Source organism: Zalophus californianus, chromosome 1 (genome assembly GCF_009762305.2).
Source record: "Zalophus californianus isolate mZalCal1 chromosome 1, mZalCal1.pri.v2, whole genome shotgun sequence".
NCBI classification, from domain to species: Eukaryota; Metazoa; Chordata; class Mammalia; order Carnivora; family Otariidae; genus Zalophus; species Zalophus californianus.
Genome location: NC_045595.1, coordinates 193,825,012 through 193,852,751, shown reverse-complemented (window position 1 = coordinate 193,852,751; position 27,740 = coordinate 193,825,012).

The window sequence follows — 27,740 nt, the reverse complement described above, 5'->3', positions numbered from 1 at the left end:
ACAAGTTCAAATTTAAAACATAAAAGGCAGTATAGGAGCTTGCTGGAATCCAACACAAATTTTTCTATACATAAAAGGCTTCAATTTTACTATCAATGTGACATATGAAAAATATGTTGTACTTCTTTAATATACTAATGTATATCTATAGCTGTAGAAGAACTCAGTGAAATGCACACTTTAAAAGCTACTTAAGTTATGCTAAGGTTGGAAAATACAATATAATTATTCAAAATTACTTAAAAAATTCTGAAGACAAACATACATGTTATATATCTGTTATATTTTAAGTGGGTTATTATAATGAACTTTTCTCAGAAGTCAGAGCACTTGTATCAAATTAATAAGATGGCAATATATATGCCACCTAATGCCTAATGAAAATAAAACCAAATAAACATGTACCTATATAGAAACATACATGTTTATATTATAGCATGTTTTATATAAAACCATATTTTTATATAAACCATATGTGTTTGTGTGTATATTACATGTATGTATATGTCTATATGCATGTATGTGTGTGTGCAAATATTTTAACAAATACTGAGTTTCTTTTTTTGAGAATCTTGCTTGTTTGTAGAGAAGAAAAGTTTTCTTTGCTATTTTGCTATTCAATAAAGCACTTGCTTGCGGGGAGACAGAGGAAGCCCCTTCTTGTCCAACTGGACCTACGACCAGATGTGGGAGTGAATCAATCTAAGTAAGTCACTGAAGTATCTCAGAAAATTCAGCTGTCCCCATACTTAACTCTGCGTTTTAATTAGTAATAGAAATGTACATTTCTATCTTTCCAAATCCTGAGTCATTATCAATAGATTTTTAACTTGTGCTGGAAAGAAGTGTGTGATTTATTCACCCTCTCTGATTCCGAAAATATTCACATATATTTAACTCAAATCCAGATATACAGATTTATCTAAATCAGAAATCTGAGAGTTATCCTAGAATTCTTTCCATATCTTCAAATTGATGAGACTCATTATTCAGTCACCACATTGTATCGCTTTGACCTCCAAAATGGACATTTGTTTTTTCAATTTCATCACATTTTCTCCATCCCCACAGCCATTGTTTTGGCATGGTTTTCATCATTTGTTATCAGACTATTGAGATTGCTTTCTTGCTTTCAGTCTTTCTCTTATCCACACAGCTTACAAAATATTAATAAAACCCAAATGTAATTATGCCACTTACCTACTTAAAATACTTTTCTCACCCCTGTCCTTAGAGGATAATGTCCAAATGTCCAAAGCTTCTTGAGGTATTTGAGGACCCTCAAGAGCCCTTCCATTCTTCATCTCCCATCAGTTTTCATATCACTCTATGTAGATAGACATCTTACACAGAAAACCCTGAAAAGGCTATGCCTGGAATCACTTCCTCCAATAATTCACCTAATTCATGTTCTCAAAACTCAAGTCAAGATATGCAGTGACACTTTCTCCAGTTTTCTCTCTACACAGAAATATGTGCTGCCTCCATGCTCCCATACACCTCTATAAATGGCTGAAATGTAGCACACATTATCTCCGAATTATCAGTTCACATGCTGTTCTCCTCTAGGACACTGGTAAATAGTCGGAGCAAAGAACTATGCCTTATCCATTTATGTAAGATCCTATTCTAGTATATAACATGTCATATTAGGTGGCCTATATTAAAAACCTCTTACAACTAAAAGAATTAAATAAAATTTTGATTTCAAATTTGAGGTTCAAACATAAGAGTATTCATAATGTTCAGATTACAGAGAAAGCACTTAATGAACTCTTTATTTTTTTTTTAATGTCAGTATAGTTGACCCACAATGTTACATTTGTTTCAGGTATACAACAGGTCTGATTCTGCTTTTTGTTTGTTTATTTGTTTTGGTTTTTAGATTCCACATATGAGTGAAATCATATGGTATTTATCTTTCTCAGTCTGACTTATTTCACTTAGCATAATACCCTTTAGGTCCATCTATGTTGTTGCAAATTAACTCTTATTTACTGAAAATTTAAAAGAAGAAAATCAATATGAACCAGAGGGAGTTATATCCCCAGGATTCCACTGACTCCCCAAATTGGAACACATCCTTAACTATGTTGAACAAACACTATGGTAATATAGTGGAAGAGTGAAACCAGAGACAAGAGAAGGTGGTCACTTACACATTGAACACAATGAACATAATGGTCACAAACACTTTTGGATAATGTGTACAGATGCTTCTGATGCAGTATAATTGCTTGGGGGCCAGGAGGGAGTCTCGCTCTATGTCTGAAACATGCACATACACACGCACAGGGACAATGAAGGCTCATAAATAGGTTGGGCAGTAATAGTCTCTGTGGTAATGTTCAATCAAAATCCACATAATCCCTTTAAATACCTTGTTAAGATATTTGCAAATACAATAGAGCCACTTTTTTGCTTAAGCACATTCTTCAAGTCTTACACTTACTTAAAAGAAAAAACAACTTTGAATTTCTGACATTTAGCATCCTACTATTTTCATGCCAAGTTTTCAGTAGACAGCAGTTTCTAGTGTGACATGCATTACAATAAATCACAGGGTTTTCATTAAACATTTCTTCAACTCCCATGCACTGATGCATATTCACACATACCCACACACACACACACACACACACACAAACTCATGCGAAAGCCCCTCAAATTTTCTATCATCTTTTCAATTAGCATACACTGTTTTAACTTCTCTCACAGATCTCCCCCCGCCCTGCCTTCTGGGACACCAAAATCACTTAGAATACTTTCAGAACAGAATATCTGTTTTTAAAGTATATACAAAATGCTAAATGTTAACTGGTCCTTTCTAAGAGTCACAAGCATTGTGTTCTCATTAGAAGACAGATTCAGTTTTCCCAAGAGCATAGTAATCTCAAGGAGGTCTCTCACTTTGTCCTCTGGCATGAAAAAAAAATTCTCTTAATGATACCAATTAAGAGGTGTGAATGTCATTTCTACATCTTTGTTCTGTTTCAGGTCAGCAAGTCCAGGGCTCAAAACAAAGTCATAACAACCTTGTTAAGGTTTATATAGACTTTTGTAACATTCAATCAGGATGGCTGCTATTTCAAAATAACTGCAAATGTCTTAAGGGATTCTCAGTAAGAGATTACCATTATTTTTACTCTTTTTTTATGTATTCCCTCTCTATGAAACAAAAGAAGAAACGGCATGAAATGTGTCACTCTAATCTTACCTGAATTTCTCTTTTAGTTTCTATTACTTGTGAGTTTAACTATAAGGTGTTAACTCTTCTTAAATCCATTTACAGAAATGATGCAATTTTTATGTAACATTACTTTGATTACTCTTTTTAAGAATGACAAGGACAGCCATCCTTTCATACTTTTTTTTTTGACCTTCCCTCTAAAGATGTTGATTCCCTCCTCAGTGTTTACATGTGCTCATTCAGCAATAATTTGTCACTTTTATCTAGATCAGCTTGTGTCTAGGTGCCATTCAAAACTGATTCTGCTCAATGAGGCAATAAAGATCTATGGCATCTAGAGCACTCTATCTGGCAACTAAAAAGTGGAATATGGAGAAAAAAGGGTACGGTCATTTTGCAAGAGGGATTTTAATCTTGCAGAAGTTGAAAAAGCTGCACCCCTGCAGTATAAAGCTATGGGTCCCTTGTACATAAAACTAATGTTTCCTAATGAAAATTGAACAAAAATATTAAAGTATAAATTTTTACAATTAATTATTTTTACATAAACTAATTTTATAGTACATAATTTGGTTTAGTTATAAAAAATAGTGTATCTTTGCATAATATTAAAGTTCTTTGAAGGATTTTTAATTTTTTTATTTATAAGGATACAGTAAAGCTAAAAAATACATCTAGATTCATATTTACCCTAGGTAATATTAATTTCCCAAACATAACTCTTTTTTTTAAAAGATTTTATTTATTTATTTGAGAGAGAGAGAATGAGAGAGAGAGAGCATGAGAGGGAAGAGGGTCAGAGGGAGAAGCAGACTCCCCGCTGAGCAGGGAGCCCGACGTGGGACTCGATCCCGGGACTCCAGGATCATGACCTGAGCCGAAGGCAGTCACTTAACCAACTGAGCCACCCAGGCGCCCCCAAACATAACTCTTAAAAAAAAAACTATTGCAAAGCGTTTCAGATAGAGAGTAATTACTTATTTCTCAGATGAGTTGAAATGTGTTGTCAGTCTTTTTGAAGCATTTTCAAAAATTTGATATAATCAATACTCAACACTTTGAAGTGCTTTGGGCTATTGTTTCCATTTTATGTATGAGTAACCCAAAACCCATAAAAGTTATATGATTTTCCATGATCACTAAGGAATAAGTAAACAATTTTTGAGCCCAATAAACTATCAAAGGCATAATTATATTCAGGATCCTGTATATCATTTTCCTCAAAATATGAAATATTCTCTGAATATTAATATCAGGGAACAGGTTGAATATAATCAAATTCTTCAATATATTTCCAAGAAGCCATTATAACAACATCGAGTCAAATTTTATTTTGAGAGTTATATTCAATTTCTTTCTAACAGAACTACTCAGGAGTATACTTGGATTTCCTAATTTCTTCACTTCTTTTTTCACCATTAAAATTATTTCTCTTAAAAAAACAAGTAAAACGTAAGGGTGCTAAGGTGGCTCAGTCAGTTAAGCATCAGACTTTTGATTTCGGCCCGGGTCATGATTTCAGAGTCATAAGATCCAGCCCTGCCTTGGGCTCCATGCTCAGCCGGGGGCCTGCTTCTCCCTCTCCCACTCCCCCTGCTTGTGTTCCCTCTCTTGTTGTCTCTCTGGCAAAAAAAAAAAAAAAAATTCTCTCTCCCTCTGCTACTCCCCCACAACTCTATCTCAAAAAAAAAAAAAGTAAAGTGTAAACATAGTTAAAAAAAATATTTAAAATTGAAAAGTAAAGTTCTCTCTCTACCAGAAAAGTATCAGACCCACTCCTCTAGAAGTGAGCACTCTTGAAAATTTTCTTGCATAACTTTCTGTAATTGTATATACAGAGAAATAGACATATGTTTATATAAATACACATATACACACATATATAGTATATATGCATGTGTATATAATATTTATATATTTAAATATATACTTTGAGGGTTTTTTTTTTTTTAAAGATTTATTTATTTATTTATTTGAGAGAGAGAGAATGAGAGAGATAGAGAGCACGAGAGGGCAGAGGGTCAGAGGGAGAAGCAGACTCCCTGCCGAGCAGGGAGCCCGATGCGGGACTCGATCCCGGGACTCCAGGATCATGACCTGAGCCGAAGGCAGTCGCTTAACCAACTGAGCCACCCAGGCGCCCAACTTTGAGGGGTTTTTTAATATATCTTGATCTTTTTCATATGGGCACATATGATTTTATCTTATTTTTTTCTAATAATAACATAGTGTTCCATCATTTTTAAAACATGGTATATAGTAATTGTTTACCCAATCATATTATGTATTATATCAGTATAATATATAATATCAGATTATGTAAAGTATTATATTGGTTATTTGTTTTTCATTTCTTCAATAATGAACAAATTTCATGGTAATTTATGAATTCCCTGTTCATGTTCTAGACCCATATTTCTGTCATGTTTCTGTCATGTTTCTGATGATTTGGATCAGTTAGATTATCAGCAACTCCCCAATTTCTTTTTTGGTCTTTGATACACTTAGAAATCTCTCATTGTTCTTCTCTTGCCATAGATGCTCCATCAGTGAGTAGGCATCGTTCAATTATTTGCATTTTGTTATTGCCTTTCTTGCCTCAAGGTGTTTCCCCATGCATAGAGACCCAGGAGGATGTCCGTACTTGGGGCAGTCTCCCTGCCTATCAGTTTGCTAATATCCTACTTTAGATCTCACCTTTCCAATCACTTTCAAAAAATAATTTTGATGGGGGAGGGGGACCTGGGTGGCTCAGTCGGTTAGGCATCTGCCTTCGGCTCAGGTCATGACCCCAGGGTCCTGGGATCCAGTCTTGCATCTGGCTCCCTGCTCAGCAGGAAGTCTGCTTCTCCCTCTCCCTCTGTGCATGCATGCACACAAACACACTCACACTCACACTCACTCTCTCTCTCTCAAATAAATAGATAAAATCTTAAAAAAAATAATTTAGGAAACCTTCAGTCTAGATTAGATGTCTGTACTCTACAAGAGTATTTATCATACTTTATTAATGTTTTTTATTTAACTATTACATTTCAGCACTGGACATTTAAGTTTTAAGAATGAAGTCAGGAGATGCATCTATATCCCCAGCATCTAACACAATGCCTGGCACACAGAAGACATTCAATAGATAGTTTTTATCTGAGTAAAATCTCTATTGGATTAAATACAGCCTGAAGCTTTTATATACATGCAGAGTAATTAGAAAGGAAGAGTAGGATTGGAATTAAATTATATTATCTATTTATTCAATTATTCATGCATATAATCATTCTATAAACATAGTCACCTATGCAAATTTGACATTAATAACAAAAATAGTAAGCAATAACACTAAACTATTGAGCAAGTGGTTTTTATGTACTAAGACCTTTGCATGAATTTTGCATTAATTCTTACAAAAACCTGAGTGGAACACTAATTAAAGAGGTTTTACAAGAAAAAAAAAAGTAAAGTTAAGAAAGCTTAAGTAATATGTTAATATTGCAGACCTCATAGGTAACAGAATCAGGAAAATTGAATTCCAGATTTCATTGATTTTATTGTCTAGATTTTTTTAACCATCTCCATAAAGAAGATATTATTTTCAATAGCCAACGATAGCCAATGGAGAACAAATTACAAATAAGATTATCAGTAAAATATTTCCATTATAACCCTTTCTTTTTTTTTAAGATTTTTATTTATTTATTCATGAGAGACAGAGAGAGAGAGAGAGAGAGGCAAAGGGAGAAGCAGGCTCCCAAGGAGCAGGGAGCCCGATGCAGGGCTCGATCCCAGGACCCCGGGATCATGACCTGAGCTGAACGCAGACACTTAACCATCTGAGCCACCCAGGCACCCCATTATAACCCTTTCTTCAATATCCCTTTGTGATTTATTTTCTATCTGCATTTATTCAAATAAAGCTATGTTTTTTTTTTTTTTTTAATTCTGGTAATGTATTCAAATACAGTGATTGATGTTTAGAATGTTGAAATTCCCTTGAATTCTTGGGATATAGAATTCTTGGTGATAATTTATTAAAAATTTCATATGTTACTGGATTTGATTTGCTAGTATTTTGTTGAAGATTTCTGCATCTATGTTTATAGGAATTTTGTTTTAATTTTCAGGTTTTTAAAAAAATCTTTGTGTTAGGTTTGTTATTAAGGTTCAACTTTGTAAAAATCAGTTGAGAAGTGTTTCCTCTTTCTCTACTTTCTGAAAGAATTTGTGAAGTGTTGGCATTATTTCCTTTTAAAATTCATAAAAATATAAACATAAATATAAAATTATGGTCTGGACAAATGACATACGCTCATTTCTCCTTGTATCTCCCTGCTTAGTACAACCATAAGCCCTGTGAGTAATGCAAAAGGTAATGAAAGGAGAATTCTAAAACATGGAAAAAGGAAGACAGACCGGTTAGAGATTTCAGGACTAGAGGACTGGTGTGTCTTGTAAAGCCCCATCCAACAGAAGAATGTGACTCAAGCTTGCTGTTTTCCATCCTCCAACTTAGCAAGTGGACTTGGCTGGGTCATCACTCACTTAGATCAAATGGGAGTACCACCAATATCAGGTGAGCCAGGAAGTACTGAAAGAGATATTGATAGAAACACCAATGACAATGAACAACCAGGCAAGTGCTGTCTTTCCCCACATGACCTCAGTGCCCATCACACACAGAAACACCAGGCAGTTGGGTGTCACCAGCAAGTGGGAATTGACCAAAACAAGAATCCAGCCAGGGAAGAACTCTCTGTCTTCTACAAGCAGAGGAGATCCCACTGCGAAAAAGAGGCATCACCCAGGAAGAATGTTAGTCCTTATGGGCCTGAGTGGCCTCTGTCACCTAGAGATAGCCAGTCGCCACTAGGCAACAACAAAGGGATCTCTCCATAAAAAGCAGTCGAGGTCCAGAAGCATTTTTCATTACCACACACCAGAAACTCACCTACCCCACTGTGGCCCAGTCTGATTAAAGACCTTCTGTCCACTCAAGTGCCACCAATTGTGACTCTGGAAGACCTAGTGAAATCAAATAAACCAAGCAGATGAAACTAGCCATGCAAAGATTCTAAAAATCTAATGGTCATTGGACCCACAGTCCACAAATACAGGCCAGAATTTGTATGGTAAACCTAAACAGAGTGAATTCCTGCTAAATAAAAAATGAAATAGGACTCTAGTCTCCCAATACAATGGTCAGTATATACAGAATATAATAAAAAAATACTCATTGTGCCTAGAATCAGGAAAATCACAACTTAAAGGAGAAAAGACATTTGCCCGATACCACATCAAAATGAATCGAATGTTGGAGTTATCTAACAATATTAAAGCAGCTCTACTAAAACTACATCAATAATCAATTGCACATTCCCTTGAAACAAATGAAAAGTGGAAAATATTAGCAAAGACATACATAGTATAAAAAAAGGAAATTATAAAAATGAAATACAATAACAGAGAAGAAATCTTCCTGGAAGTGTTCAAGAGTACAGGGAGATAAGACAGGATATATCATCAAACTTGAGGACAGATCAATAGACTTTACCTAATCTGAACAGCAGAAGGAAGAAATATTGGGGAAAAAATGAGCAGAGCAGTAGGGACTTGTGGGAAAATAACTAGGATCTAATATTCTTATGGGAGTCCCACTTGAAGAGTTAATATGGATAATTGAATACATAAGCCACATGACTAATCTCTTTAGTAAATGGTTGTTCCTTGGTCTGTCTCCAAACATGTTACCTAGATAGGTAGAGAATTTTCCAAATTATCATGTCCTTACTCCATTTTACTTAGCAGGCCCTTCTTCAACATATTTCTTCCCTCTCACATTTTATTATAAGCAGCAAGTTTCATACTGTACCTTCCACACTTTGCTTAGAAACTGAATCTAAAAAAATATTCAAGTTTATCACTTCCCCCCAACATTAGAACACAATTTAGCCAAGTTTCCTGCCACTTTATAGCACTGATTTTGGCAATGCCATTCATATGTTCATTTTTTTCTTCTAAGGCATCACCAGAAGCACCCTTAACATTCATGTATCTACCAATATTCTGTTCATGATGGTGTATGTATTCTTTAAGATGAAAGTTCTCTGTAGCTCTCCTTGTGTCTTTTTAAGCCTTAACCATCTCTAATGACTATATTTCTGTCAACAGTCCCTTCAAGGCAATCTAGGCTTTTTCTATTAAACATCTGAAAACTCTTACTAGCTCTATCCATTACCTGATTCCAAAGCCATATCTACATTTTTAGGTAGTTGTTTCAGCCGTCCCTACTTCTCTCTACAAAAATCTATATCGGTTTGCTAGGACTGCCATAACAAATACCAATGGAATGGGTGGCTTAAGACAACAGAAATGTATTTTTCACAGTTCTGAAGGATAGAAGTCCTAAATTATGGTATCAGTACAGCTATATCCTCCCTTCCTTGCATCTTCCTAGCTTCTGGTGGTTACTAACAATTCTTGGTATTTTTGGCTTGTAGTTGAAACATACCAACCTCTGCCTAGTTAGACACATGGCTACCCTTTCTGTATCTGTGCCTCTGCTTTTTTTTCTTATAGGGCACACTTTAATCAGTATGATTTCATCTTAATTTAGCTTTAGTTACCCAATTCCCAAATGTGGTCACATTCTGTAGTTCTGTCTTTCTGGGATACACTACTGAACATAGTATACTAACCGTCTCATGAGTTTTATAAATCATATTTGATGATTTAAGCGAAAATTATAGCACCATATCATACTCGAGATAATACAATTTACAGGTGGTGAAGGTAAGAGGAACTAAATGGAATTAAAGTCCCTACATTTCACTCCAAATATTAAATGTCTGAAATCCTCTGAAATCCACTGGGCTTGAAATATTTTTTGTGGAGGATTTTGATTCTGAATTCAGTTTCTTTAATTGACTCCTTGGTAGCGTCTTCAGATCCCTTATTGCTTCTTGAATTAGTTTTGCTATGTTGTGTTTTTCAAGGAATTCTTCCATTTCATCTAAGTAATCAATATTACCATGAAGTTTTTCTTTTAAAAAAAAATAAAGAAAAAAATTGACATCAGATGTCTGACTGAAGCCTCCTGTCTTCTCTCCCTACACAATCTCAGCCAAGCATTCATCAAAGATTTGCAGGAAGCCTTCATGTAGATTTCTGCCTCCCCATCCTCAAACCTTAGAAGGGACTTTACAGAGCCCTGCCCTGCAGATTCCTGGTTGCTTCTCCAGTTCAGTGGTCTTACCATGCTCTGCTAAGACTCCAGTTTGTTGTGCTGGTGAGATTTTCATCAGGCAAGGAGCCAGGGATGCAAATGAGGCCCCCCTCCTGATTTTCCCCTTACTCAATGATCAGTCCTTTGTTGCTTGTTTTTCTTTGACTAAAGAAAGTAGTCTCATACAGTCTGTCCAGCTTTAAATATGACAAGTCCAGTACCAGTGACTCTATCATCAGAAGTCTCTGATTTTTGTTGTTATTTCATTTCATCTTTTCAACCTCACGTGGCTTGTGAAAAACTAGCTATGACTCAATAACTTATTAGGTTCTGACATCTCAATATCCTCCAGGGGGAGCCAAAACATTAGTCTGCAGGTTGCTGCACCTGGATCTCTGAGGTTCTGCTGACCATGAAGAGATTTCAGAGGAAAATCTTAACTAAGAAATACCTTGACTTTCTAAACCAAAATTAGTGTCTCCACCTAAATCAGGAAACACACTATTTACAGGAAGGTTTCCTCACGAAAACGGCCAACACATCACAGTCACATCTGTGAAGATGATCTATAACTTCAGAGGAGATTCAAGGCCCTAGGGCTTCGGAAGGACTTTTGAATCTTTGAAGGTAAATAGTGGCAAATCCGTTATTTGATAAGTCTTTGCAATGGAACTGTGGCGATGATATTGTTTCATTTGAATGTTTGCTGTAAGCAGGTTGTAAATATGGTGAGTGCGTATATTTTAGGTAGCACTATTTCTTTATGTTAGGAATATCTAATCATAATTCTTTCCGAGTTTAATTTATTCACATCGACTGAATTTTGCTTTGATTTTTTAAAACTCCAGGCCACTTTCCATATTTTTTTTGGCACTCTCCTTCCCATTGATTTATGTATTTGTTTCTTTGTTTCACTGTTACTTGTGTCTTCCCCTCACTGCCAGACTTTGGCTCTAGGGTTCCAGTCTTTCAAACTGAATTAGATTGGGAACAGAAATCAAGTTACAAATGTTTAAAATATGAGAAGGTGCTAGGAAATTTGTGATAGAAATGGAAATAACTTCTTGTTTTTTATAGTCATTCCCTAACCAGTCTCCAGGATGTTAATTTCATCCCTTCTTAATCCACCCTCCCTGTTTCTCCCATATGCTTGCTCTAAATATAATCCTATTGAAATCTCTCCCCCACATCAAATCTAGCAGTGGCTGACCATGACCTAGAACTCAAAGGTGCACAAATTTAGGAAGAAATTATGAAGGCATGATGGAGCACCTCTGTTTCCATTAATCTTATCATCACCCCTCTCTTCTCTGCACACGCTACGCTCCAGGCTAAAATAGAAGTCTACTAAATTCTGCAACTATCTGTTTACTCATAACTTCATGTTTTAATTCATACTGCTCCTTAACCTGAAATTCCAACTCCAAACATATCCATCTGTAAAGCACCTGTTGTGGTCTGAAAGTTTGATATGTTGATATCCAGTCCTCAAGGTGGGACCTTTGGAAGATGGAGCTAATTTATACAAGCAGAGCCCTTATGATTGTGCATACTGCCTTTATAAAAGAGGCCCTATAGGGCTCTCTAGCCCTTCCCACCTTGTGAGGATACAAAGATATGCCTATGACCCAGAAGAAGGCCCTAGCCAGAACCCTACCATACCGATACCCTGATCTCGGACTTTCAGCCCCCAGAACTGTGAAAAATAAATTTCTGCTCTTTGTAAACCACCGGTCTATGGTATTTTGTTATAGCAGCCCAAACAGACTAAATTAGTGCCTACTTTCTTTTGTATTACTTCTTTTTAAAGTGTTGGCTTTTATTTTAAGACTTTGTTGACACCTCTTCCTCCCTCAAGGAGTCTATATTTTATTATAAACAGTATTCTATGGACATTTCTACTATAATAAGGGGTTGACGTTACTTGTGTAATTTATGTTTTATTCCCCACATAATTTGTGGTTCTTGTATCATTATGGACTGAGCCCCACATAATTCTAAAATTTTAAAAGTCTAGAATTCATTTTTATTTATTTTATGTCCCCAACACCTTGCAAAATGGCCTGATGCATAACAGATGACCTGGACTTAGTAAAAGAATAAAAGGAAGATGGAAAGAGCCCTATTCATATATAAACAAACTAATACTGAAGTCAAGTACAGTGTAAAAGTCCCTTTTGATATACTAGAAGTGAATCAAAACTCAAGCAAAATGTATTTTTTAACCATGGTTTTGTTCTTAGTCATAATAAGAAATGCAAGGAAAATTAGATACATGCTGCGAAATGATTTGAATATCTTTGGAGGATAATTTCCTTCCCATGTCGATAGTTGAGCAGGGAGATGACCCACCTGGGCTAAGAGTTCTACAGAGAGACAAAAGCTTTGGCTGATCTCAGGGTTCCTGCCATGCAAAACTATTCTCACAGCCCTCACTGTGTAGACATGGTCTTGCTATACACAATCCATATATTCCTGGGCCTGGAAATTTCTTGATATATCTTTTATTTCTTAGGAAAAAGTAGTTACTGAACACTTTTTGGCATACCCTATAGATATGTAACACAGAGTAGGAACAGGGCCTATCTTCTTTCTTGGGGTACTCTGTCATATGTCCAGTCTCCTGGCCTGGGCATGCTCCTCCCAGTTAGAAATTCTGGGAAAAGTATACACTACTGTGTCAGGGGCTATGGAATAATGAGTTCAGAGGACAGTATGCACTATATTTCACCACTGTCTGTGAACTTTGCCTAATAAAATGTGTGTTATTGCTGCACCATGCGGCACTAATGGTATGTTTTGGAAGACAAGATATTTGGTGCTCAATATAGGTCACACTCTACTTCCTTGTGCCATGTTTTTGTTTTTGTTTTTCTGTTTTGGGGGTTGGGTTTTTTGTTTTTGTTTTTGTTTTTTTTGGAAGTGAGAGAATTTTACATGGCCATCTTATCGCCTAGGAAAAATGACAGGTAACCAGGAAGTATTGCGACTTGGTAGCCTGTAACTCAGGACTGGGCACAGTGGTGACAGTGTCCACTAGCCCATAGACTTCAGATGGAACTGCTGAGATGTCTGTTCAGAGTTCAAAAAGAGACAAGGTGTCCCTAGATTCCACTAGCCCAGGACTAGCAACGCCTCAGAGATGTCTGCTCTGAGCCTCAGATGGAACAATGGCAGGGAAGTCTGTCAGACATTAAAACTCCAAAGCAAGCAGTATATCTGAAGTCAAGGTGGCTTTGTCAAAAAGGAAACTCAGCTTAGTAAAACCTTTGGTAGCCAAGAGGAAACAAGAATAAAACTGCAAATTCTACATGCTTTTTGGCCAAAGACTAGGAGACTGATAAAAATTAAGGGACAGACAGCTTGTTGAGATGGGAGCTTAGCAATTGAAAGCAGCACTGTGTAGATAAGCTGATACCAAGACTTAGGCTTGATTTTAGAAAATTCTAGGGATGGGATGAGCCAGGATAAGGGATAGGTAAGATGTAGTTCCCCCTTCCTATCCCAAACAAAGAGTCCAAATATTCCTAAAATTCCCAGGGTAACAGAGCATAGATAGCTATTACTTTTACTTTTATGCCTGCATATAATTACTATTCTTTTGCCACCCTGTACAGGTGATAGGGATGTTTTGGTGATCAAATGTACAGACAAGGCAGTTGGTTGGAATCAATGATATCCTCATTTTTTGCTTCTACAAAAATCAGTAGAACATAACCAAGCATGATCTCTACCTGGGAAACTTGCCAGGATTGTACAGTTGCAATGATGTCCCAAATGAAGAGGAGAAAAAGTTCCTGGTCTTTTCACAGGAGAGTTAGTATAGACTGAGATATTACGGTGCCACCCAGTTACCTCCAATGTAACATCCCTGACTGGCCAGTGGAAGCCACTATTGCTTAAAGTCTGCGTGAAATTTAGGAACCTTAAATAAGAACGTGACTGCTATTGTTCCCATTTTACTTGACATCATAGTGGTTACTTCTTCTGCTTCTACTATTGGCGTTTGTATATGTCCTTGGATATTGTTGATGGTTTATTTTTGATATCCACTATAAACAAAACCAAAATCACTTTTTCTTTACATGGAAAGGCATGCCAATAACAGGCCATTAATGAGATGGACAAACCCAACTACAAGATGAACTCTTGGTGGACATAGAGATACTCTCTTGCAATGGTAGCTGTTTGAGAATGACCTCTAATGAAAACCTGTTTTTTTTGTATTGCCTGCCATCCTGGCACAAATGACTAATTGTGACTCTGAATGAAGACAAAGCTCAAGTTCCCACCACACAAGTGATCATATGGAGAGTAACACAAAAAATATATATATATAAAAAAATGTGTTGTTGCCTCTGCAACCACCAACAACCAAGGAAAAGACACAAAATTGAATTGATCTCCCTGGGTAATAGAGACAATACATCCCACATCTGCCAATTTTATTCTAGATTCTATACCAAGACACTAGATAGCTAAATTTGAAGGAAAGTATCCACAGTTAGAAGCCTTGAAAACAATCCAAACAACTCAAATCCTGCCCTGGAACCTCATATCTCCTTCAATCCCCATGAAATTGTAAATATCTGGATCAACTTTACAGTAGATTGAAACTTTTGTCAAAAAACTTTTGCCACAACTCTTTCTGCTGCCAAATGTCTACAACTCTTTCTGCTGGCAAATGTCTTCTTAGTCCCTAATAGAGAAAGTTCACAAAAGGAAAAATAATGTTATCAATCTCATTTTCTCATTCTATAATTAAATCTCCAATTAAGGACCCTTATTGACCCTCAAAGCTTTAGCCTCCATTACTAACAGGTATCTGCTCATCCACAGGACATAGAGATAACTTTGCCTACCACTTTAGCTAGACTACCAGATCAATGGGCCCTTGCCCTCAAGTCTTGATGCATGAAAATACAGTATGATTTACTGATAAAAGAGTCTTGCCTTCAAGGTAGACATACCCAATGGAATACAGCAGTCATCATAATATGGAGGCAAGCTCTTTCAATATCCATGTCCTTAGGTACTTTGCTTAATGGTCTGAACTTCAAATGGTGTTTCTGGCCATAAAGCATACTACCCCAAGTTTTATTAAAGATAATACAAATCCATGGGCCAAAAACTAAGGGCTAATTCTAAGGTAAGGCCACTGGGCTACTAAAGAACATGTTCAGAATAACACACCCGGTCCAACAATTCACTTATAAATTTAAATTGTATGTCATGTAAAGAAAAGTATGGGTACTATCGGATATGTGCAACTATCACTTGCCCTATAGCACTTTGACATATATGGATGTTCTTGTTATTGCAAAGTCTTTATTATTCTGCAACTATACCAGCTTCTCTAACAAGGATTTCTACAGACAGGTGTCTCTGCTGTAACCTTGACCATGCAGCACATAGAATTTTGACCTAGGTTGTAGAAAGATGAGAATTTGGAAGACATCATCTGCTTTATTTCTTTACTAGTATGTTTCCCTGATGAACCCTGGGTCATCTTTGCATCATGTGAATCTAGTGAATCATGTGAATCTGTATTTGACCCTACCTTGCAAAATATATGCAATCAAATATGTATAAGTTTTGAAGACATTACTTTCCACTTAATATATATGAACTTGTATGGAATAAATTAGTCAGTCACCCATATTTATGCAATACTTGCAAATCTTTGGATCAAATGGGAAACTCATTCAACTTTAGAATAACATTACATGGCAGATAATTAATTTTAACTTACCACCTATCATTGAGTTAACTGGCTGGAATAGTATATGCATTCCTATGTTTTAATTTGACTAATGTAAGAAAATTACAAAGTAAATTATTCAGATACATGACCTGACAGGTATGATTAGCTAACAAGTGTTATTTATCAATGACAAGCACTGGTATTCATGCTCTGGGAAATGTCCAAAAGTAGCGTCGGTTGTGAATACTGTATGATGTTGTGCAGCATGGTACTGACACAATCAAATATTTAAATGATTTCTTGTGACAATTCAGTGAGAAAAATTAACTCTGACAACAAATCTCTACAGTATACATGCAATCTTCACTGACAAAATTCTTCTTGACCTTGTCAACCCTAAATTATTTCAGGTTTTTTGAAGACATATATTTTAATTGCTAAAATCAATAAACTAAAACTACCTCTAACCGAAGGAAAAATTATGTTATGCTGGAATTGAGATAAAGGTACTCCCTCGGAGGTGTCAGGACCAGCTTGCACTCAGAACGGTCCTTGACAGAGAATAATCATGTAATAATTTTGTACATGTTAGGATGATGCTGTTTTTATGAGATCCAAGAGGACTCCCAGTAAGTAAATTTTGGGCAGTTCCCAGTTATAGGAAATCCTATAATCCAGTATCAAGTTTTATTGCTTTTACTGTATGGTTAGGTTGCTTTGGAAATGCACTAAGTATAAATGTTTCAGTTAATAATTGATCACTGTGATCAGTGTTCTTAATGTTAATTCATTGTACCCAATATAATTCATTAATTCAATATTATTCATTATATTAAATATAAATAAATGTTTTATGGAATAGAAAATTCTGTTCACTTTAAGGAACAAATGTAATAGTTATACTTAGGAGAGAAAGATACTATTATTTTTTTCTTCAGAAATAGCCTGGATCTAACTGTAAATCTAAAATATCTATGACCTTGTTTTACACTTGCAGGATGAAACAAGTAATTACATTTGTCTCTAAGCAGTTCTTGTCCATAAAGCTTTCAGAATCCAAGGAAACATCACGATTATTACTATTGCTTCTTAAGTTCTTCCATCCTCCCTTTTGGAGAAATAGTGCATATATAGTGTCCATCTGGATTTATAATAAGAAATTTCAGAATATTTATAAAATATTCTATACCTTGTGAAATTATAAAATGGGAAGGGTTCATTGCATCAAAAGAAAATGGGTTTGTTAGAAATAGCTTTTCTTTTCAATAGTCACATTTTTCTTTGCCTTTTAGCTTCTCTTATACTTTTTAAATCCCCATTTTGCTCAGTTGGAAAACAGTTATGCCAGGAAGGATAAGGTACTCTCACCATGCTTACCAGAAAGAAAGGCACCCATGCTGCATGACAGTTATCACTGGATTTACTATCTGTCAGCAGATGCTCACTGAAATGAAAATGTGCCCTGAATTCATGCTGCACCTATCTTCTCTACTCCCCAGTGCCTTTCCTCCTCGGGGAATTATAGGGATAAGAATGTTTCTCTCTTATAACTAATGTTTTGGAGCTCACAAAGCAATATGTCTTTTGCCCCTCTCTGGGGAGTCATTTATCTCCTCTAAAGCACGTTTTTATTATTTTGTTTTAAAGAACAAGGTTTGGGTGCACATAACCCACTCAGTTATCGGGGTTAGATTCAATTGTTTCCATCTTCCAGGGTGCCTGCTTTTTTTCCCACATAATGAGTGATTTATAAATCCTGCACTATGTGATTTCTGGTTTTGCTACCTATCCACTAGGAGAAAGTCATTATTCATTCAAATGCACACTGCACACATAAAAACCCAGTGAAAATTTTTTTTACTCACAATATCCCAATTAGATGAGCTGGAAAGAAAGAGGCTAATTGAAGAAACAGGGTGACACAGGCAAATTTTGTAACGTCCTCAGGCTTCTGCTGCTGCATTTAGTTCAGAACTTGTGGGTATGGTCTTCTGTATCTGATATTCCTTACCCTCCCCTTCTCCTCTCCCTTTCTGTCACCATTGACCTATTCCTTTTTCATTGATGTATCTGTGGATTAAGGTGGATTAAAGAGTAGATTAAGGTGTTAAAAAAACCATTTAAAATGTATGTAAAATACATCATGCCCATAGTAATATTAGTAATACTTCTACCATGAATAATGCTGACACAGCTGCTACTACTAGGAAAAATACCCCCAAAAAAGTGATATAAAAATATACTTGGCATATATATATAACAAGCCTGTAAGACTGAGATCCAAAGGAAAGGATCATATGCATGTAACTTGTTAGGCACAGTACATAGCAAAGTATGAGATTCATGATGGGCTCTAAATGCACCCTTGTTGAAAGAGCAAATCAAAGTCATCAATAACACCAAATTCCTCTTGAAAATATTCATAGCACACATAGGCATATGGACACTTTCACACAACTGGTTGTTGACTGAGAGTGGTCAGCTAATTGAATGTTGGTAATCTCCAATATATATACAGGTTGTATCCAAAAAGAAAAGAAATTGAAGAAAAGAAATCAGTGAGCACGTTGGTTATTTTTATATTTAACACAGTTTTCCCATAAGATTTGTTCTAAATTGCAGTTAATTTACCAGACCAGGAAAAAGACGACTTTAAAGGAAAAACACATATTATAATACACACACCGCTCTTCCAACTGAGGTATGTGTCTAGATTAATGTACATTTATTGTTAGAGGTGTGTGTGTATGTGTATGTCAAATTATTTTACATTTTATTTAGGTAAGTCTTTATTCTAAAATAACTGTTACCACATATTTCAATGTTCCTTTTCTAGATTAATTGTATAAAGGGAATGGGAGGGAGTCATTACTGCATTGGACAGATTGTGAATATCTGTTAGGGTTTAGAATACTCATTCTGTGTGTGGTTATGCATAGGCTGGAACAGCAAGCTTTGGATTAGTACATATGTCACCAGGATGCCCTGTTTCCTGGAGAATGAACAATAGCAATGTTCTTTTCTACTTACCTATCAGAGCTCCCCCCCCCCGCCCCCCGCCTCAGGAGAATCTCCACATTTTTACTTAGTAATGCTGCCTTGATTACAATCAGCTACCTCTTCAACCAAATACATACCTAATATTACACATATGGAGCACAATGTTAACAGCATTTTGCCAAAAGCTTCATTCCCATGCCTAGTACTGGAAAAGATAGGTAGTTATAACCACACTGAAGAGTTTATTCAATACTTGTGAAGGCATGAGCGTGTGTAGTACATTTGCAGTTCTGACCATGTTTTGATCAAATGAAGCTGCTCTCCATGCCTTGTGTTATTTAGAATGAGAAATCTTTCTCAGTAAAGCTACGAATTTCTATTGATGCCCCTGTCACATTCACATGCCTCTGTCAAATAAGTCATAATATGATTTTATTTTAAATAGTTTTTGTTCTCAAAGCAATTTAGGTTGTCAGAGTATAACACAGAGCTTAGGTAAATTTGAGAAAAGCCACAAATGAGAATACGAAGGGCCATAAATCATTTGGCTTTCAGTTGACTAAAACCATTAAAGGAAAAAACATATATTGAAACAATCTGCCATTTCTTCCTCTGTTCTAGAGGCAGCTCTTCCATAACCATGCCCCATCCCACCCCACGCCACCGCAGCCTAAGGAAATTATGTTACTATTGTAATGGACAAAGATTTTTTTTTTTTTTTTTTAAGATTTATTTGACCGAGAGAGACACAGCAAGAGAGGGAACACAAGCAGGGGGAGTGGGAGAGGGAGAAGCAGGCTTCCCGCAGAGCAGGGCGCCCGATGCGGGGCTCGATCCCAGGACCCTGGGATCATGACCTGAGCCGAAGGCAGACGCTTAACCAACTGAGCTACCCAGGCACCCCTGGACAAAGATTTTTAAAAGTCACCAAATTATTACAAATATTTGACCAAAAACTCCCGTAATTGCTCTTCCTTTGTCACTGATGCTTGGGGCAGGGAAAGAATGGACAGCTAGCTACATCAACAACATATATATATTTTTTTAAAGATTTTATTTATTTATTTGAGAGGGAGAGAGAATGAGAGATAGAAAGCATGAGAGGGAAGAGGGTCAGAGGGAGAAGCAGACTCCCTGCAGAGCAGGGAGCCCGATGTGGGACTCGATCCCGGGACTCCAGGATCATGACCTGAGCCGAAGGCAGTCGCTTAACCAACTGAGCCACTGAGCGCCCTCAACAACATATATTATCTGAAAAGAAAGTTAAAGATCACAGACATGATGTTTTTCTTCTTTGTTCCTGCAATATCTCAGAAGTCATTGCCAAAATGATCGAATTTATGAAACGTAAAGCGATGTTTTAAGATCACTTAATTCAAGTATATTTCTGTTTATATATCTAAGTCACCAGCAGTTACCTTATATTTGCAAAGGCTTATAGCTTCAAACTCAGTAATATTCTAGCAATTTACCCTCTAAAATTTTTAAAGTATCCACAATCAGAATCACTCTTATTCTTTACCTTAGTTTCATCTTATTGCACCTGCACTTTATCCCAAACATCAATGTAGTTGTTTTGTTTTTATTTCTGTTTTTGTTAACATACCTAAAGTTTTTCTACCTCAATTTTGCTATAAATTCTATTTTAATATGAACAGTTAAGTAACAGCCCCCAAATGAACAGAAGGCGGTTTTTTTCACTTTATACCGTTTAGATAAATAAATCTGTGTGTGTGTGCATGTGCGTGCACTCATGCCATAAGATAAATACAAAATTAACCTTAAACTTTGTAGATACAACCTAAAGCCTCAGTTTTCCAGTAGTCTAAGTATAATACTGACATATAATATCATTGAGAATCAAAGCAGGAGGGAATCTGAGTTCCTTAGAACCTTAGATCCTTAGTGACTTCAAGTGATCAAGGTTAGTTTCTTTCAGTGTCTTTGTGGAGGATCTCATGGTTTTTCCCTGATTTCTCGATATTAATTCTTTATTGGTAGTTAACGAGCTTGCTTATTGCCCAGAAATTATTAAAGAGCTCACCTCTTTCTAGCCTCAGGAAATGCTATTCTGTTTTTCGACAAACTCAATGCACTTTCTAGTCTACTTTGGAAAATATATGAGAAATTATAATAATTTTTAAACTGATCATTTTTTTCTTCTCCCTTTCACTGAGTCTTACATTGACCACGCCTCTAAAAGTGTGGAAGCTTACTGTATATAGTACTAAAGAATTATGATTGTTTGGTGGAATATGTCTCCCCTATAATTTGGAATATTAGAATAGTTTTAAAAGTCTGTTGGTTGAAGTGGTTATACTTAGGTTAAACTTAAAATAGTTGTGTTGATGTGTATGTCTGCATAGCCCACCCTATCTGGAAGCATACTAGCGTGAGGATTCTGAGGAATGTCATTTAAATTGTTTTTAATTTTATTTATTTATTTGATAGAGAGACACAGCAAGAGACGGAACAGAAGCAGGGGGAGAGGGAGAGGGAGAAGCAGGCTTCCCATGCAGCAGGGAGCCCGATGCGGGGCTTGATCCCAGGACCCTGAGATCATGACCTGAGCCGAAGGCAGACGCTTAATGACAGCCACCCAGGCGACCCCTGAGGAATGTCATTTAGTCTAACTATGCTGATATATATATATATATATGCGGATATAGCACAAAGCCATCACAACATGATACCAGACTTTTTATTTCTTTCTTCATAGCACTGTAGCTTTTTAGTGTGCCATTCTCATACTTGGGAAATTAGGTCAAAAAAATTTAAAACACTTTTTTAAAAGTCATGCATACAACAACCATGATGTCTTTAGTAGGTGAATGGATATATAAATTGTGTTTCATACAGAAAATAGATATTAGTCAGTACTAAAAAGAAATGAGCTATGAAGCTATGAAAGACATGGAAGAACTTTATTTTTTTTATTTTTTATTTTTTTAAAGATTTATTTATTTATTTGAGAGAGAGAGAATGAGAGAGAGAGAGTACATGAGAGGGGGGAGGGTCAGAGGGAGAAGCAGGCTCCCTTACTGAGCAGGGAGCCCGATGTGGGACTCGATCCCGGGACTCTGGGATCATGACCTGAGCCGAAGGCAGTCGCTTAACCAACTGAGCCACCCAGGCGCCCCATGGAAGAACTTTAAATGCATGTTGCTAACTGAAAGAAAACAATCTGAAAAGGCTACATACTATCTGATTCCAACAATATGGCATTCTGGAAAAGATAGAAGTATGGGGACAACAAAATGGTGGTTGTTGCCAGGGGCTGGAGGGCAGGTACAGATAAATAGAACACAGGATTTTTATGCCAGTGAAATCATTCTGTATGATACCATAATGATAGACACCTGCCATTATGCATTTGTGCAAACACATAGAATGCACAACACCAATAGTGAACCCAAATATAAACTATAGACTTTGGGTGATAAAAGTGTGTCAATATAGGTTCATCAGTTATAACAAATGTACTACTCTCTGGGGATATTGATAATGTGGGAGACTATGCTTGTTTGGGGGCAAGGGCCACAGGAAAAATATATACCTTACTTTCCATTTTTCTTTGAATCTAAAACTGCTCTAAAAAAAGATATCTTTTATCTATTTACTTTTTTTAAAGTAGGTCCCATGCCCAGCATGGAGACCAAGGCAGGGCTTGAACTCACAACCCTGTAATCAAGACACGAGCTGAGATCGAAAGACGGTTGCCCGACTGACTGAACCACCCAGGAGACCCCTAAAATAAAATCTTTTAGACAATAACTACATGAAGTACAACAACCTAAGTCATTTATACAAGTTCTCAAAGTATAGTCCCAGAGCTCTGGTATCACCTGGGAACTACTTAGAGAAGGGAATGGGTGACGCCTTACTGCGTCAGAAATTCTGGGTATGAGGTCCAATAATCACCACTGAAGAAGCCTTTCTGGTCATAATAATGAACACTAAAATCTGAGAAGCACAGTGTTTGATGATGTAATTCTACCCCTAGCCTACTTGCAAGTCGGATTTGCAAATAGTTAGCTCCTTATGTTCTTAATATTCTATCCAGGGCTTCACCTCTCCCTTTTTCACGATAAGAAATATTACTGTTTTGCTATTTTTTTAAACCTCTTGTATACAGTCTTAGCATTGCACTTTCCCCACTTGCCTGAAAATTGAGTATTAGCTCCTGGTATCTTCTCTCAGCTTCATCTAAATTTCATTGATTCAGGTAGATATTTCAAAATGTGTGGGATGATGATGGGAGCTTGTCTAGTTTTACTGTAGATGAAGTTTTCATCTCTATTTTATTGTGATTTATATCACTTTTAATGTCTGTCAAACAATTTTGGAAATATGCACCAACTCTCTATCTTTCCTGGAAGTCTCTCAGTGCACTGCATATTTATTGGATACTAACACCTAATGGAATGTAACTTCTTTGCTTTGAAATATAAACTTCCTTGCAATGTCATGGTTTCAGGTACACCCGAGAGCTATTTCAATGCATCGTTATCGCCACTGAAATGGAAAAGGGATCTCGGGGTTATTTCTCTCTAACAGAAGAGAGGTATACCAGTCTTTCTAGAAAGTAACATAGGTTGTCCCTGAGTATTGACCACAAAGAAACTGGGATTTCAAAAGAGCATAGTCCCACCACATATTAGAAGGCTCTGAAGAACTACATTTGTTTTGCCATCTTGCTAAGAACTCAGGTCACATATTGGCTTCTCACTCGTGTTCTTTTTTTTTTTTTAATAAAGATTTTATTTATTTATTTATTTGACAGAGAGAGACACAGCAAGAGAGGGAACACAAGCAGGGGGAGTGGGAGAGGGAGAAGCAGGCTTCCTGCTGAGCAGGGAGCCCAGGACCCTGAGATCATGACCTGAGCTGAAGGCAGATGTTTAATGACTGAGCCACCCAGGTACCCCTTCTCACTGGTGTTCTTTTTTTTTTTTTTTTAAGATTTTATTTATTTATTTCAGAGAGAGAGAGAATGAGAGATAGAAAGCACGAGAGGGAAGAGGGTCAGAGGGAGAAGCAGACTCCCTGCTGAGCAGGAAGCCCGATGCGGGACTCGATCCCGGGACTCCAGGATCATGACCTGAGCCGAAGGCAGTCGCTTAACCGACTGAGCCACCCAGGCACCCCTCACTGGTGTTCTTAATAAGGAAAAGTATACTGAAGAGAAAGTGGAGAAGGAAACTACTTAGGTTAGATAAAAAGAAATGCAAGTAAAACAACTGTAGAAAAACACCTTCTCTCACAGTCAAAACCTAAGGGATATCTACCCTAAATTTTGTGCACAGAAAAGCACACAAGCCAAGGTGGTCAGCGGTCACCTGACCCTCTTTCCTTTCCTCACTTTGTTGGCCTTTCCTACAAAACCCTGCTTTGCTCTTAGGTGTGGCCTTGGATCCACTTGCATTGTTTCTTATCCATCTCTATATTAAGACTTTTCCAGTCCTCATCAGGAAGTCTAAACTAATTTTTACTTTTCTTGTAATGACATATTGATGTTTTTACCAGGATATCAAAGATGAAAATTTTCTGAACAATATTTGGCCTTTTTGCATGCACTTAAGACCACTGACTGTATGATCCAGCTGTGAGCATGGAGTAATATTTTTGATCCTGAGCTCCAAATCTGTATATACACTAGCCATGGCCTGTATCCTGGAAACACTGACCTTCAAAAGAAAATAAGAAGTGTCCATTCAGGGAGCACCATATTTCCTGTGGAGAGAATATATGTCAAAGGCAAAATTCACTTTAAAATTTGGGAGAAAGAGCAGTCGATGGTGAGGTGAAGCACCAGGATAAGGAAAGGTAGACAAGAAAATGAGTATTATTATAAATGTGTTTGAGGAAATTAATTTATAATTATTAATTATATAAATTATAATAATTGTAAATTATTTTACTATTTATGTAAACAACTGATGTTACAAAAAGTTAATAATATATTATGCTTTTCTTTTTTTTAAGATTTTATTTATCTGTTTGTCAGAGAGAGGGGTAGGAGAGAGCACAAGCAGGGGGAGTGGGAGATGGAGAAGCAGGCTTCCCGCTGAGCAGGGAGCCCGACGTGGGGCTCGATCCCAGGACCCTGGGATCATGACCTGAGCTGAAGGCAGATGCTTACTGACTGAGCCACCCAGGTGCCCCATATTATGCTTTTCTTGTTCCTGATGTATGTTTTATACATACAACCTCTCCTATTATTGACAATTCTTTACAAACTTAAAAAATACGTTAATTATTCATAGAGAATACCACAATCTCATAGTTTATCAGGGACCCATTTTTGAAAATTCAATATTTTCAAATCATTATATATATAATAACTATTTTTTAGAAAACAATTTTACAGACAAGATTTGGAGTATAAATTAAAACATTCTTTGTGTAAATTAAATCCTAACACAAAACAATCCAACTTCTCTCATACCATAAACCAAATTGCTCATCAACATAATATAAATAAAATTTGTATACCTGGAAGTTAATTAAATATAAGGGATAGCATGAAAAATTTAAACATGTAAACTTTAGTATAGCATTATTTAAATCTTAGAGTAATACATAAAGATTGAAGATATATTAAGAGAAAGCTTCATAATGAAATAATTATATTTGTGCATCATCTAACATATTTCATTTTTGAGAGTTCCTTGATTTATAATGTGGTATATCATAATCCCGCATAAATTTTCAATTTTAATGACATAGGATGATATGGTAAGATAAATATGTCCTTGTAATCGAGCGGAAATGGTCGTAAAATTCACCAGTGTATTTTAGTTATGTGACTTTATGCAATTATCTTTCTGAGCTTTAATATTCTCATACAGATATCAAATTCCAAGTATGTGGGCATGCCTGTGTTGGTGTGTGTATACAGATTAAATTAGGTAACATTTCTGAAAGCACATATAACACATTTTTTTCAGCTGTACATATTTGTTTATAAATTCAAAGATTAAAATAATAAGTCATATGACAATGAAATTCTGTCTTCTTACCTTTTATTTACCCTTATTTTAGGTGAAATGGCACTTTTGGTTTAAATTATCCACATGAATCTGCAATTTCTATTATGATTTACATACATAGATAGACATGGCTTATATAGATATGCACTATGGCCCTTGTTTGTCATTTTTATATTGACAACAAAGCAGCAAATTCATGATATAATTGGTGTCATAAATAACAGATGCACTTGCCGTACTTTTTCATTTCAATAGGTACACTTATTTTTCATCTGGTATTAGATAGTGCTCTGCTTACATACCCTTGGGAAACAACAGAGTTATCTCTTTGTACCTAGAGAACAACTAGACTTTGATAAATGGAATGAGGCAGAGCTCATGTACCATAGTTTTCATATATTACTTTTCACAAGAGGCTTTTTTTGTATATTTAATGTGCTATCAATATTTTATTTTATTATTTAGTACATTATTAAAAGTTATTAGTTACTGAGTACAAGTTTTGAACAAACCAAGATTTTTCAGTGGAAAAATTTGTAGTTGGGGGAACTTGCCCAGTTAAAGTAGAGAATACTTTTACATATCACAACAATGTGGTGAACAAAAAGTACTAAACTAAAAACAAAACAAAACAAAACTTCATAGTCCAGGTATTGCTACTGCGACCTTGTTTTCCACAACTGAATTACAAGTGTGCACAAATGAGTTAAGAGTGTGCAAAAATATTTATCCCCACTGGGAACCTAGTTAGTTGAGTAAGACATGAAATATTAAGCCAGCCGCCTCTAACATCAAGTAACTTACTCATTTTTTTCAACATGTCAGATAATTTTAACATTTTCTATACCTGCCATGATATGAAATATTTGAGAAACAATTTAATGAAGGCAACTCCTTAAAAAAGAATCGTCAGATAAAATATTTTTAAATGATATTCAAAATACATCACTGATCTTTTTTTTTTTTTTTCTTTTGATGTAAGGTATCTGCTGAGGCCAATAATAAAGTAAAAGTTGTATACCTGGAGGGTTGGCAAACCCCTAAGGAAATCTTTCTTCCTGTGGCTTTTGGAAAAACTCTGGTGAAATTTAGACTGTGCAGGGCAAGAAAGAAAGGAAAATACCCATGAATGCCTAGGGAATGCCCAAATTAATAGTTCTAAGAGTCAACCCATATATAGTTGGACACCAAAGAAATATACCTTCAGTTTGTGTGAATATGTCCATGAAACAGAAAAGAACAGCAAGGAATCTTGGCCTTAGTACTAGATTGAAAGAAAAACAATTGCTTCTGAGAAACCATGACAAACTAGCTCAACCTAGAGTTTGGACTGAATTAATTCTCCTTTCAGGTTTGAAAATATTAAGTGAAGAATTAAAATGTTATGTGGCTGATAATACCTCTGGAAACAGAAAGAAACACAAATTCTATTTTGGAGGGACACAATTTTATACAGGCCTCACAATAACTGCCAAAAATAGAGTTTCAAAAAGATAATAATCTGCGTAAGTTCAAAAATTACCAATAAAACATAAAGAGGTACAATACCATGAGTAATTACCACAAAGTGCAATAGAGATTAGAATCAAACCCATAAATATTTTATAATTTAATCTGATGGGGCACCTGGGTGGCTCG